The sequence below is a fragment of the Protopterus annectens genome, chromosome 13.part0 (genome assembly GCF_019279795.1).
Source record: "Protopterus annectens isolate FY-2018-M chromosome 13.part0, PAN1.0, whole genome shotgun sequence".
Classification (NCBI taxonomy): domain Eukaryota; kingdom Metazoa; phylum Chordata; order Ceratodontiformes; family Protopteridae; genus Protopterus; species Protopterus annectens.
Window position 1 is genome coordinate 637,190,362 of NC_056747.1, and position 15,188 is coordinate 637,205,549.

The 15,188-nt window shown below is 39.9% G+C and overlaps 1 protein-coding gene across 1 annotated transcript in view; it reads right to left on the minus strand.

The window, feature by feature from the left end:
- The window catches only part of LOC122787549 (zona pellucida sperm-binding protein 4-like), a 403,617-nt gene that overhangs the window by 120,573 nt on the left and 267,856 nt on the right, over positions 1–15,188 (minus strand). The gene's annotated exons all lie outside the window — the stretch shown is intronic.

Genomic DNA, 15,188 nt, shown 5'->3' on the forward strand with positions numbered 1-15,188 from the left:
GTCCTAAGCACAGTCATGAGAGACTTGGGCACCCAGGTTGACTGCAAACTGACTTGGCCACCACATTGCCACTGTTGTACGGAAAGCTTTCTACATGGCTCACCTCCTTAGGAAGGGCATCTCCCCAGGGACAAGGGAGGTCATAACATCCCTGTATTCTTCCCGTACAAGACCCATTAAGGAGTATAATGCCCCTTTTTGCATGTACCTCACAAAGCACATGCAGCAGCTGGAGAGACCAGAGGTTCCTAACCAGGAGAATCCAGGGCTTCACACATCTACCTTACACAGATAAGGTAAAAGGCCTATCCCTCTACTCAGTCTCATACAAACTCCACAGAGGTGACCTCCGACATACAAAGCAATCTCTGACCCCTCCTTGATGGGACTGCTTCATATCCGCAAGTCAAGCTCCACTAGAGTAACTTGCATGCACGACCTCAACCTGATCTGTGACATCAGTAGGACTTGTGGGCGTGAGTACCTCTCAACTGTACAGACTTTTACAGAATGTCCATGGTTTTGGCTCATATTTGACCTGTTCCTCCTTTCCTGGCAAATCACTGGACTGATCGTAGGATTTAAGTCACTAAAGAATGACATACATTTGAGTTTCAGACTTCATATCTTTCCGAAGATGTATATTAAAACAAATTCTGTTACTCTAGCAACTTTCTAGGTTTATAAGAGCAATATTTTAAATATGTCCCTATTTGTACTCCCATTTTGTCAAGCTTTGTCCAAATATTTGCATTAACAGGTTGAGGTAGGAGTCAGATTCGTGTCCCAGAGACCCCCCCCCCCTCTGTGGAATAGGCTCTCTCTCCACTGCAGAGTACCTTAATAACTCTTTGTAAGCACAACCTGGATAACTGGGTGGGGAACAGAAAATACACCCCTGGGACTCCACCTGCGTCCCTGCTGGACAGGGGGCATCAGGTACTGACTTGTCAGAACATGGGCTAAATTCTTAGCTAGGCTTGTAAGGGCCTTAGGGCCAAATAAGCCTACTAACTTCCTATAATCCATTACCCAATCCTGTTCAGGTCATGAACACCTAAAACTAGGCTTAACCTACGAAAAAACGTCCAAATGGTCAACCAGACCAAGGCCCAACTCTAAGCAACCAGATCATGCCCAATTACTAGAAGTCATTTGGTTACACTCCTTCAAACGGGATCAGAATCACAAAAAAAAAATCCACACTTGCCTCTCCCTAACTCAACTGTCCCTTTACCTTCTAAATGGACAAGCTCCATGACAATCTTCAGATCCAAGTCACTACAGAACTTTAGAATACTTCACACTCTAGTTCTCAGATGTCAATATCCCAATCAAGTATCAAACTTGCCAACGTCCACTTTACCGTCCTTAGACAGCAACATCTTTCCGCTAATTAGATCCACAAACAAAGCAGATGAACAAAAACAGGTGAAAACCCTTAAGCTCAGGAATGAATCATGGTCCCTCCAACTCAAATGAATCCAGAAAGAAGTTACATTTTCCTCCACAACCTAGTCAAACAAAAATATAAAATACAAGGCAACTTAATTCAGTAATTTGTTATATTGAGGCTAATAATTCTGGTTTCAAGTCAATCTGCTCTTTAGTAGATCTAAGCTCTTGAGTTGGTCTTTAAACAATACAGTCCCCTCAACTCAAGGGCCTGTTGCAGCAAGACTTGCTAAAAGAATAGAGTCAGTTGCCCTCCACTCCATCTCTTACCTCAAATAGCACAGCTGCCAGAATTCATACCCCCATTCTATTTCAAAGGCCAAGAAATAAGACTTCCTTGATAAATTCCTCAGTGATTCCCCCTACAAGTACTATAGCCAGTTTATCAAATCATGCAGCAAATTTATCACTCACCTCCTTAACCCCACCTAGAACATTACGCTTCCCCCTCTATCTGGAAAGAAGCAATCAAACTCATTCCCAAGTCATGTAAAACCCAAAAGCCCGCATGACTCGAGACAAATGTGTAAACTATACTAGGCAAGATACTAGGAAAATATACAACCAAACTAGGAGACCACAAAATTCTCTACTTTCTTGGCATCTGAAAAGATTCTGGACAAGCCACAATACCATAATATCTGCACTTAAACATTCTAACAGAAATAGGTCATCTAACAGGTATGTTTAGTGATCTCACTAAAACCTTGGAGATTTACCAAATATTTCCCAAGAGTCACTTCTGACGAGTGGTAGTGGCCCAAACACCATCTCCTCCACAATCAACTCTACAGTAATACAGAACTCTGACCCTTCTTCACTGCTTCCTTTTACACTAGCCACATTCCACTGGGTAATCCCTTAATTCTACTTTACTCAACCAAGATGGTAATTTAGAAGTCTGACCCCCTCACACTGCACAATTAGAAAACAGCTGTACATTCATAGCAGCTAGCTCATCTAGAGTGATAGATAAACAAAGCCATACTTTCAGTTCCTCTCCCCACATCACCAGAAGCCCCCATAACCAAGTTCTCCTGGGAAGTGATTCTAACATTGAAACACCTTGGCCATTAGTTAGAGAAACTGTACTTTCCAATGCCACTAACCACACAAGATCCAAATTTCATGGACTATTCTGGTCTTGAATAATTTCACACTTCTATTCACCAGCAGCCCAGGAAGCCACTGAAGTATCCAAGCACACTTAGATTGCTACAGCCTCAAAAATAAACCTCTCCCTCCAATCTCAAATCTGCAACTATCATGCTTGCCCTCAAAAAGGCCACATGGGTTCCTATTCAAGAAAGATGCAGTCTTCCTGGATCAGATACATATCTTAGGAAGTTAGAGCTAGCTTTCCCCATAATACTAAAATCCAAAGCAGCAACCACAACTTCAGGAGCCAAGTCTAGCAGTCCGTTCCACTTTTCAGAGAAATTCACAGAACCAATTTAGAAACAAAAAACTACCTGAAAAATGCACTTCAGTGACAATCTAGTCACAAATTCTTAATACGGAAGTAAAGATATTCTTCCCTAGACAACCTCCAACACAATGAGTACATACTTTGCATCTAATGTGTTTACCAGAACCCCCCATTTTTGCATAATCACACCATAAACAAGGCATGTAGTACACTGTTACAACCAAGTCACATTATATGCTCTAGAATGTATTTTTACATCATTGCTCTTGCATGTAAACTGTCCTCACCCTACCATGTACATCACTGATGCACTATTCTGTTTTGCATAACTGGATAAAAATATTTGGATCTGTGGCTATACCACAATAGTTAACCCATAAGCCATAAGACGCTTCATAAAATGCAAATTTACACATAATTAATCTTGGTTTAAAACATCCAAACCAATCCAGCAACCATCTTACCATAGTCATCCAACAAACAACTTCACACCTTGCATTACACACATTGAGGTAGTGATCTAAAATCTTGCCAGGAGTGAGTTGGGTCTACTCTCCAGATAAGGGATGATTAGACAATTTATAAATAACAGGATTTTTTTTTCCATCTTGAGATTAATTCACATGATTCCATCTGGTAACACCATCCTATAGCACAGGCTTTAAGACTTAGTTGAAGGCTTCTTACATCCTCAAATTTCAAGTTACTTCTAGTACAGTCAATGAACTTTAAGCGCAGTAGAAAAACACTAATATGCAAGCAAGCAGCACTGTTACTGTGAAGTAAAAAAACTAAAATAATCTGGTAGTTTGATGTAGAGTTAAACATACTTTTACAGTCTGGCTTTTTAGCAGAGTTAGAATATTGATATTCATACATCAACATTCTGTGTAAATTCATGCTTTTAAGTTTCCAGTTTATTTATTTTTTTAAAGCATCACATACTGCAGATTAGCCTGCTTGGATTAGCCATGATGCCAAGGAAAATCAGTCTTTGTGGAGCCCATTAGAAATTTCACCAAGTGAAGTTACTTAAAACTTTTTTCAGCTAAAATATATTAACATGCATTTCAATAAGCTATGCATTCAGTTACAAAAGTTGTAGCCCAACACCAGATTAACCAAATCAACAAAATCAGTTCAAAGAGAGCAAAGAGCATTATACAGCCTATTAAAATACATTCATTAAGATACCAGTGGTTATACCAAATTACTTACAACTCTAATCAACAATTCAGCATCTCCAAAGTACATTCATGGGATAGGTCTTAATCCGGTATATTTTGAATACACCAATTTACATTGTATATCAAGTTTCTAATTTTCTCCCCCATAAGTTCCTTTAATATGTAACTCACTTGGTCTATAACTCACTTAGTATATATTTCGTTTAGATTCATAATTTCAGACAATTTAAGAGCTCAGTAAATAAAGGTTCTACTTCTTTCTTCCAGGTACTAGTTATCACTTTTACCCAACAGCAATAAGAGCAGCAAATTCTTTTAGGGTGGGTAAGAAATTAGATTAAAAATGCACTTAATTTGCTTCTTTCATTTGCCATGTATCCCCTAGAATATTCTGCTGTAACTGTAGTTTTACTTTAAAGGGCTCCAATCTAGTACAGGTCCAGAATGTTTCCAATCTCCCCTCTGTTCCAAACTGCAGTTCACCTCTGAACATTTTATTTAACTGAAGTATTTATGGAGATGCTTTCATATAAATATATTTAATTGCAAATTAAGGGGCTAGACAAATCTCTTGCCATAGGCAAAGTCTGTCCTGTAAATGATCCCTTAACTTCACTGTCAGTTTGGTTGCCCAATTATCCTTTATAGGTGCCCTATGTAAACTACTTATTAATCCCCCTTTGGGTTTCTCTTCCTGTTCTTATCTTAATATCCTGACTAATTTTGGTTTTGATCATTCCCTACTATTAGTTCATACTAATTTCGTTTTTGTCTCTAAGTTTTCTACCCATTTCTTGAAAACATTCGCAAAAATAAAACTGGTTACTCTGTCACCATTTTTTAAAATCACCAATATTAACAGGTATAGCCCAATTCCCCATTCATAGCAGAGCTAGCTCAAATTTTCAATTTTTATATTCTGCAGTTCTTTACTTCATTAATTCACAAAATGATTCACGTAAGATTTCTTTCTCTTATTAGGAAAGAGATCCCTTATTTGGTGTGTAATTATCCACTTCCATTTAAGGTTATATCCAGGGTTATGCAAGCAGACTATTAGAAGGAATTGTACAGATCCTCAACTATTAATATAAAATTAGGAACTTCCAGGCCCCCTTCCTCTATTGAGTCATCTTGTGCCAACTCTAGATGGCTTTTTTTAATTTCAGTTATAGCACATTGTGTCCCCCCTGTAGTTTCTTCCAAAATGTTTTTCCAGAATCATAAGACTGTAGCTTATAAAATTCTGGGTACTATAAACATCTGTGATCTGTATTCTATCATTAAAGTCTGAAATGACTACTTTCCAGCAAGTAAACAAAATCTTGAGCTTAATCCACTTCCATATTTCTATGGGAGATTGTATTGTGACTTTATCCAAGCATATTCTGTAACCACACTTCTGTAATTTATTCTGAAGTAGCCCCAAAGCTGTGGATAGACTTGGACTAATTCATGGGTCAGATTATAATTCATGCATAATGCCTTAGTTTTTTTTTTTTTTTTTTATACCTGAAAAGTACTGTAAATACTCAATTTGTTTGGAATATCTTCTATTAAACTAGTATAAAATAGAACATTTGCAAATAAGGCTGTTTTTCTATACTTTCCCCTCCAATTCTATCCTGTTAGGTCTGCCTTCCTAAGGGTTCCAAGTAAAGAGCAAACAAAAGTGGTGACAATGGGCAACCTTGCCTGGTGCCCCTGAAAACTTTTTCATCTGGAGTAACTGATTAACTACTGCTGTCAGTCACTATATACTTCTTGCAGTAATGAACAATTCCAGTAGGAAGCTCCTACTCAACCAGAATAACCCCAAATTAATCTCAATGTACTCTACTGAATGACTTCTTGACATCTAGACAATTCCCTACCCGCTTGCCAGACTTACAGGTGGATCATGTGCAACCTCAAATCATCAAATGTATGTATATTTTTAATGAATCCATACCGGTATTTTAGTCTCAGGTGTAATCTGGCTGCTAATATTGCTATACAAATCATATAATTATGGTTTAATATTGTAATGGAGATAAACAAGGGTTACTGGGGTCTTTTCCATCAGAATTACTGAAATGACCACTTTCCTTCCATGCTTCTCAGATTAAGAATTTCATTAGAGAGAAGATGACACTATTAGGTAATAAGCTACTTGCTAATTTCTTCCCAAATTTCCACTTAAGGCTGTCCCAACCTGGGGTTGTACGTGATGCTCATCTGGTTATGGGCTTGATCAAGGTGTGTCCATCTTCCATTTGCCCTGGCTGTAGTCCTTTCATCCTTGCATCTAATGACTGCCTTCAGTTTCAATCTCCTTGCTAATATAGCCTTCTAAAATTATCAAATGTTCCTTGAATAACTTTGGGGTCCATATATAAATTTCCTGTCATCTTGTTTATAAGCTTTAATACCCTCTTATCCTTTTTCCTAATTAAGCTGTAATTTCCTGATACGCAAGGGAATTTTCAAAGTAATATTGATGACCTGGCACTTCTTCCCATTCCTCTGCCAATTGTGCAACATTTTGATCCTCATCTAGGGGGGAGATCCTCCTGTTGTAACTTGATTCAAGTTGTTTTGAATACCTTCCTGTGTCTACTTCTGGTGAAGATTTAATATGTTCATCTTTAAATTATCTAAAGTAGTCCCAACTGACATAAGCATGCAGCACTTCCACTTTCTCATCCCCTCGGGGAAACAATTAGAGTCCCTTTTTATGTACTGTGTTCAACCATCCAGGTGATGCACTCCAATGCGTCTAACCCTCAATCTGTGATGGGAAATTAAGTGAATTTTTACCATTTTTATGGTCAAAGACCAACATTGGATCTTCATATTCCCTTGGATACATCCCCAATCTAGTCTAGTTTCAATCACTGTACTCAGCAGGAAGTAAAAGATTTGTCCCCTGGGTAGCCTTCCCCTACATCCTTCCAGCCATGCAATTTGGTGAACTTCATAAATCTACCCACACCTGTTAAATTTTTGCTGTGGTTTCTACTTACATCCTCATAAGCGAGAGTCAGTAAATTCCAACTGCCTGTATAGATTCCCACTCACTAAGCAAACTCTACTGTATGTACACAAATTCCTAAAATTAACTTTAGTGAACTTGGAGAGGATTACTTTGAGAATCATCTCCAGGTCCCCCTCAAACCATACCTTTCCTTTGCATCTTTAATATCTTGTATACATGTTGTTTCCAGGGTCATTCTTTTTCTACCTTCACCAGATAGAACATAGTAGCCCTCATGGCAGCACTTAAGAGGTGCTCAGATCGGTGCAAGTGTAATCTTGCAGCATTGTACAGTTGGTACCTCACTATTCAACTTCACAACTCCAGCGTTGCGCAATTCAACAGCACTTTTTGCAGCCCAGGTGTACCACAATTCAACTGCTGTCTTGCAATTTGACCCAGGAAAGAGGTTGAAAAGTTGTTCATGGCTTCCCATTGTGTATGTAGTGCGTTTCCTGTTGTGTTGTTTATGTAATGCAGTTAAGTGTTGTGAAGTGAAGAAATGGAGCCAAAGAGTGAAGAGTGATATTGGTAGGAAAAAAAGTGGATGAGCATTGAAACGAAGAAATCATGGATAAAATTGAGAGAGGAGGTAAAACAGTACGGCATGCCTAGGTCTACGGTCTCAACATTTTAAAAACAGACAGCAAGATGGGTGCTAGGGTATTAAAAGGAGCAAAGGTTTTGGACAAAATAACATTTCATGAAAATATGTTTGCATCCAGGAGAGGCAGACAAAGGGAGATCCAATAACTCAGACCATGATCTGTGAGAAAGCCAAGTTAACCTTTGAAGACCTAAAAAAACTCCAGGAAGTAGTTCACACTAAACAAAGGAATTTAAAGCAAGAAGGAAGCTCCACAGATTGAAAAAAGTGGCATCCAGTGTTCTAAGACAAGGATAGGCAGCTAGTGCTGACAAAGAAGGTGAGAACTTTGTCAAGGAATTTGAACTGGTAGAGAGTAGGCCATCTGCCAGAAGAGTTTTACTTGCTTCTAGAAGAGATTGCCAAGTAAGACTTCCATAACCCAAGAAGCTAGGATTCCAGGTCACAAACCCATGAAAGATACTCACATTACTCCTGGCAGAAAACACCAGTGGAGACTTCAACTTGAAGCCTCTGCTGGCATATCACTCAAAACCTAAGATGCTTTGGAAAAAAAGATTATAAAATCAAAACTACCTGTAAATGTGGAAATCAAACACCAAAGCTTGAGCAAACCAGTCAGTTTAAGGATTGGATTTTCGAGGAGTTTGCTCCAAGTGTCTAGTACCTGACAGAGACGTTAGTCAATGAAAGCTCCTCTACCCACCCATGACAGTTGGAGGAAAGTTCAGATAGATTTCATCAAGGTTCAGTTCCTGCCTCCCAACACAACTTCTGTCATTCAACCTCTGGATCAACAAGTCAATGCCTGCTTCAAGAAGCTCTACACAAAAGCATGCTTCAAGGCTGTTTGACATGACCCATTTCTTCAGATAACACTGAAGGAATTCCAGAAGATTGAGTACAATATTCTTCATGCCATATTCATCAAAATTGCCTGGGATGGAGTGTTGCAGAAAGCTCTTCATGCAGCTTGGAGGAAACTGGTTCCTTCCTTTTCCCAGGGCAAAATTGTGGATGAAGCAGCTGAAGAGCTGCAAGACACTGTTTCCACAGCAGAAAATCTGGACATAGGAGGATATGTGGAAGAGGCAGATGTGGAGTAATGGCTACAAGACCATGACAATGAGCTCAATAGAGGAACATACAGCACTTTCCCTTTTTCTTATCTGCTCATTGCAATTTCTTCTGAAGATTAGGATGCCAACAAAAAATGACCTATACAGACAGCTTTTATTAAAGAACTTTTATCCAACTGCAAGAAGGTGCAGACTACAGTCTTGGAGTGGCACCCCAACACGTGACAACAGGATAACCGACTTGTTTAAACACAATCATGTACCACTTCAAGACCATACTGAAAAACAGGGAGACAAGTCACCCTGGACAATTTTTCACCTACACCTGCCAAAAAACATAGGGAACAGGCTGGGTGAAGATGACTCCCCTTCCAGCAACTAAAAAGTGGACTCGTGTAAATATGGTGACATGTTCAGTCTTTGGCCTCAACACTGGTGGGGCTGAGCAGAGAGAATGGGCACAAGCGTATGATGCCAACTCATCTGAATGAATAAGCTAAGTAGGGGAAGCACTGCACAAAGTCCTGGAGAGGGATTAAAAAACCCAGTATACACTAATGTGTTTTTTTTCTTTTGGAGAGATAAATAGGAAACTGTTGCAAGATGTTTTAAGTTAATTTATATCCCATTAAAGTGAACTAAATAAAACCACTCAATCAGTGGCATTCATTTCATAACTGCTATAGCACAATGCTGTAAATGAGCATGTATGTTAGCTGGACAGGAAATATGTTAGCCTGCATTCTTAGATGGATTTATTATCAAATAAATTTATGAGACAAGTGAGCCATAGTTTTAGGCATGTACAGCAAGTCCTCCATTCCTTCCTCCTTCCCTCCTCCACATCCTCTCCTCCATTTTAAGAGATGTTCTACACTTCAAATAATGTCAAGCTACATTTTTTTAAATTAGTGTATTTAAATTTTGTTTGGGATGGGAGCAAATTAAACCATTTCCATGGGAAATGGCATCTTCTTATTCAACCTTCGTTCCAGAACAGATTACGGTTGAATTGTGAGGTACCACATGTATTCTCTTCTGTATGCTTAATGCTAACACACTTTTTATTTTAGTCAGCAAGTCCATTAACATTCCATTTCAATAGTTTCAAAACTATATTATTCAAAGACATTAGGCTTTGTTTCCTCATACTTTGGGGTGCAACATGGAGAGAAAGAAAAGGACAAATAATCCAGTCCTTTAATGTACTAACAAACATTACCAAGTTTGTTAGTGCTTGATGTTACTGTCAAAATTAACTAATGGAAAAAATCCACAACCTAAAAATACAAATCTTCATCCTTCCTGCATCTTCCATTTAGTACAGCAAGCAACACCCTACTCAATATTTGAGCAAGTGTGTTCTTTGCCATAAGCCAATTGCATCCTCTCCACCCCCATCTTTCTCTTGGCAAATGGTCTTACATCTACCAGAATATATGCTGTTAACTATTCAAGCCTTGAGGATATAAACAAAATAATACTTATGCTTTAAGCAGGGAAAAGGAATAGAGTAACTTTGTCCAAGTTAAGTAATTGTAAATTTCAGTTACAAAAGCAAAAAATAAAAAGGGGAAGGTCAAAGCTATACAACACCCCAGGGCTTTATACTGGCCTGAAAGAATTACTGTTGCTAGTTATTGTATAATCTGCAAATTCAAATGTACATACGTTCCCTTCAAACATGGCTATGCAATGGGTCTTTCAGATGTTCATTTTCCACACACACCAAATAGTGACCTAATTGGTTCAACTCCTGTTTGATAGTTCAAGCATGCATGCAAGTTTGAAATGAAAAGGTAGATTTGGTATCTGCACATTTCTTTGATCTATAAAGCTCTAATCAATGGATCTGGTCCATTTTTGCCCATTTCAACTGATGGGATTCTGATCTGGTCTCAGCACTTCCAAACATGTGTATCCAATGCTCCGACTCCTCTCCCTGAATAACCCAGAGCTCATTTGTAGATCGAACAGTTGTGTTTCAAGGGGTCAGATCTCTTGTGCTTTGACAAGTCAGTTTTCTTTAAGCTTAGCAATTTCACCTTTCCCTACTCTTCCTTCGCATATATAAAACCTTTTTTGAACTTTTGTAGGATATGTATGCTATATAGAAACAAAACTTACCTCTATTTAGCTATTAGATAACTACACTTTTAGTGTGGATAAGATTAAATCCTTAAAGGATTAGTTTTAGCTTTGATGTTTGTAAACTACTACTACTTTGTTGAGGCTTTCTGGTTGGACTATAGTGTTATCTATTGTGTTTTGCTGAATTGAGTTTTTGTCTGATGCAACAGGGACTATGCTGGACAGAAGCTTCAAAAAAGTGAACTGGGGCCACAGAATTCCATCACAGGATCCCCATTCTTTCTGTGTACATTGTCTGGAAGTGGCGCACTATTGACACCAACTGCAAGGCCTGTGATTCTTTTTGGTCACAAGGCACTCCAAAATTGCAAGGCCAACCTAGTCAAAAGATTGTTAATGGCTCATCCAAGGTCATCTCAGTCATCTGCATCCCCTTCTAAAGTCACAAAGCAAGACAAAAAGAAAAGTAGGGACTAAAGTCACAGGGAAGCAGGACTCAAGGAGTACAGAAAAAAATGAAAAAATGGTCCTCCAACCCAACAGCTATCCCAGGTCCAGCACCAAAAATTGTAAAGCTATCTGATCTGATCTTTACCTCCACTACTTTTTAAAATAGCAGCCTGCAAGCCCTAGATTACATGCCCCAATCCTGCAAGAAAATTGACAATCTAGGACTTCTTTGGTAGTACCTTATTGATTTACCCATTCCTAGAGGAACATTACTAAAGCCAATGCAGATCGGATGATGGAGATTAACAGCAGATTCAGTTGGGGGTTATCCTGGCATTCTCTTCAGATCGATCCAAGAACAGGTCCCATGACCTGTACACTCAAGATTCTGATGTGTATCTGATCCATGGATCCCAGAGTATCCATGGCACCTGTATTGATATGACTCTGACTTTAATCTACTCTTTCAACTGACCTTACTGGATTGGATCCAAAATTTTGAGCCCCAGGATGACAGGTAGACTAAAATTTTCAGATCTCTTCCTCTGGCAGCATCTGCTCAACAGTTCAGCTCCAAGGTCAGTTCTGGATCTGAAATGGCTTAGCGATAAGAGTTCTCTTGGCTCCTGCACCTTTTTTTTTTTTTTTTTTTTTTATATATATATATAAAAGAGTCCTCAATTCAGATTTCCAGTTCGGCATTTAAGAGAGACTTCTCACTACAACAGGAGTGCCCCCATCATGCTCAGATTAATCCAGACTCCTTTATCTGCTTTGACCTCCATGCTGACAGGGACAGTCAACTCCCAAAAATCTCAGGAAGTGCTCACTCCTCTCCCAGTCTGATTTTGCCTGAGGCTCCCTATCAAGTCGATAAGAATCAGACTTAGGAAACATTTACATTCACCACCCAGATCTGTCATGGAAGACAGTGATCTGGATGAAGAGGGTGGCTCTCCTAGGTCCTCCTTGGTGAAATCCTAGAATTGAAGTAGAAGGGGAGTTGGGTCCACTGATGCACCTTCCCTGGAAGAATCCATGTTCCTAGAGACTTTTGGAGTTGGCTCTCTTACTGCCTGGGAGGTCCTTCGTCCTGGTTTCCTTATTGATTTGGTGGATCAGAGAGCTTGTAAAGAGCCTGATGCAGTACAGCCAATTACAAAGAAATCAGACAAAATTTTGGCAGCTCTTAAGGATAGGACACACTGGAGTAAAGGTCCCCTAGTAGATGCTATGGTTGTAGTGATGCTCATCCTATTAAGAGAAGCTAGGGCTCTGGACAGATTTGGCAAGTGGCCTTGTGCTTCAGTGACCTTTTCCTTTTCTCAGAGAGCTGAACTACCTGGCTCATATTGCATGCTTCCAGAGAGAACTGACCAAGGAGCTTAATTCTCTTGGGTAAATGTATCAGTAGACGGAGAAAAAAAATGTGCAATCCCAGTGAACGTCAACTCACTTTCCAATGTTTCCATGCATTTGTTGTCCAATGCAGCTGTTGGAACAGAACAGCAAGCACTGGCATAGCCATATGCCATCATGCCTGGATGCATACTGGTGATTCTGTGGAAGGCTTCAAGACATCCTTCAGACACCCTGTATGATGGTTCCACTCTCTGGACCAAAGGCTAAGGGCAATAACCAGGAATGAGTGGGATGGCAAGACCCTGTCTGTCATAGGAATCTACTTTGACTCAGAGAAGAGTTTCAAGGAATCAAGGGGGAAAAGGTGTAGTTCAGAAAATAAAGGTTTTAACAGACTCTTCCTTGCCAGGGGGTGGTAGTTCAATGGACGTCACCCTAGGGGCAGCAGCAGTCTGCAAAACCAAGGATTTTGTGGAAATCCTTCCAGTCCTCCTGAAGGAATTCTGGACTGCCACACACTAGCAGCAGTCAGAGGAGCTTATTCCTGCACCAACAAACCTGGCAGGCCATCACTTTGGACTCATGACTGCTGTGAATATCAGATTGCACAATTGTCTATCCTCTCCAACCAAGGGAAAACATTACCCTAGTGCCACCCCATCAAATGAAATCCACAGAGCAGAAGTCAGAAAGCTACAAACTTCAGAAAAAGCATCCAAATTTAAAAACAAAAATGGAAATGGACTGCAAGAATCACCCAAGCTATTTATTAGCACTTTCATTCAAAACAGTAAAATGAACTTCAGATAACACAAACCCAAGATTCCATGTTATAACACATACCCAAGATTCCATGCTATAGAAGTCAGAAAGCTGGTAGAAAAAAAAGCCATGCAACAGGTCCCATCAGACCAACTAGGATCTAGCATCTACTCTAGATCACTCAAGTCCAAAAAGACAGGGGACCCATTGCCAATTTTGGACCTCATTTAAACCAGTCTGCAAGAGAGAAAATTCCAAACTGTCACAGTTCAGCACATTCTACCTCTACGTAGAGGAGGATGACTGAATGTACTCAATAGATGTCCAGGATACTTACATGAAGATAACCAAGCATTCAAGGAGATTTCTCCATTTCAGGCTGGGAGCTAATCAATTCAGTTTGGACTCTCACAGCTCCCCCCCCCAAACATTCACCAAAGCATGACAGCAGTTACAGCTTCTCTCAGGTGGCAAGTGCTCCAAGTTTTCCTGTACTTGGGCAATTGGCTCCTAACCACTCAGACCAAGAATTTACTCAAAGGAGGGACACTACTCCAGTTGCTTCACAGCTTGGATGTCAGTCAATGCCAATCCGACTCGGGTCATTAATATTCATTGGATGCCACAAACATTGAACCAGATAACAATCTTACCACACTCCAGGATTCTCTCACTTCATTTGAGTCAGGTCTTCACATCCCTCCACACTAGTGAGATTGATTCTAAAATTACCAGGCCTTATGGCTTTACCACTCTAGTCCCCTTTTCACTTCTCAGTCCAATGGTCCTAATTACGATATCCACTGAGTACACCCATCAGACTAACTCCAGTATGCAGGACTCTTATCACCTAGTGGGCATCTTCCCTAGTTTTGTTCAACAAAGTCCATTCCGTCCCCCTCCTTCCATAGCTGTTGCCACCAGGGACACCTCTCTTTTTAGGGTGGGGGGGGGTATTATGAAGACTACTCTTCAATGTACCCATCACCATTGGAGGCCAATCTTCACAATGTTTTAGAAAGGATTAGTCCTATTAGCACTTCAGACAATACAAGGACTCTGCCAGTGGGTGTGATTTCCATACAGATATATTTGTTGATATACCAAACTACTGATAAGGGGGAGCCAGATCTTTTCTGTATTTGGAAGCCACGAAGATTTGGCAATGGGTGAGGTTTTCCTGCCACTTTCTTGTAGCGACATCCCAGAGACTTCAATGTGATAGTGGACAAGCGACATTCTTCTGTATCATAAGTGGTTGTCTCAAACAGTGGCAAACAATTTTCTATCACTGGGGTCAACTTTACTATGACCGGTTTGCATCTTACCTAAACAAAAAGTGCTGTGGTTATTTTGCCTTCTTTCCTCTTCAGGCCCAATCACTGAGGGACTCTGGTCCCAAATTGGCTGCTGGGTCTTTATATGCTTTTCCCATTCTCTTTGTTCAGAGTTGATTCAGAAAGCCAGGAGATGAAAGGCAAAAGTAATCCTCATTGCCCCTGAAATTCTGTTCCCATTCCTATGGCCTCATCTAATATGTCCTCCCTGGACACCAGCTCATAATCCAGATCTCATCTCACCCATATAGAAACCCTCAAGCAGATCTAGACATCTTGAATCTAACTGCTTGTTTACTCTAATTTTAATAATGACCAAAGATATCAGGTTTTCAGAAGAGGTAGTTCACATCCTAACAGCTTCTCAAATTTAACACTAGGAAGGTTTATTGAAGCAAAAAGAAAAGGTTTTC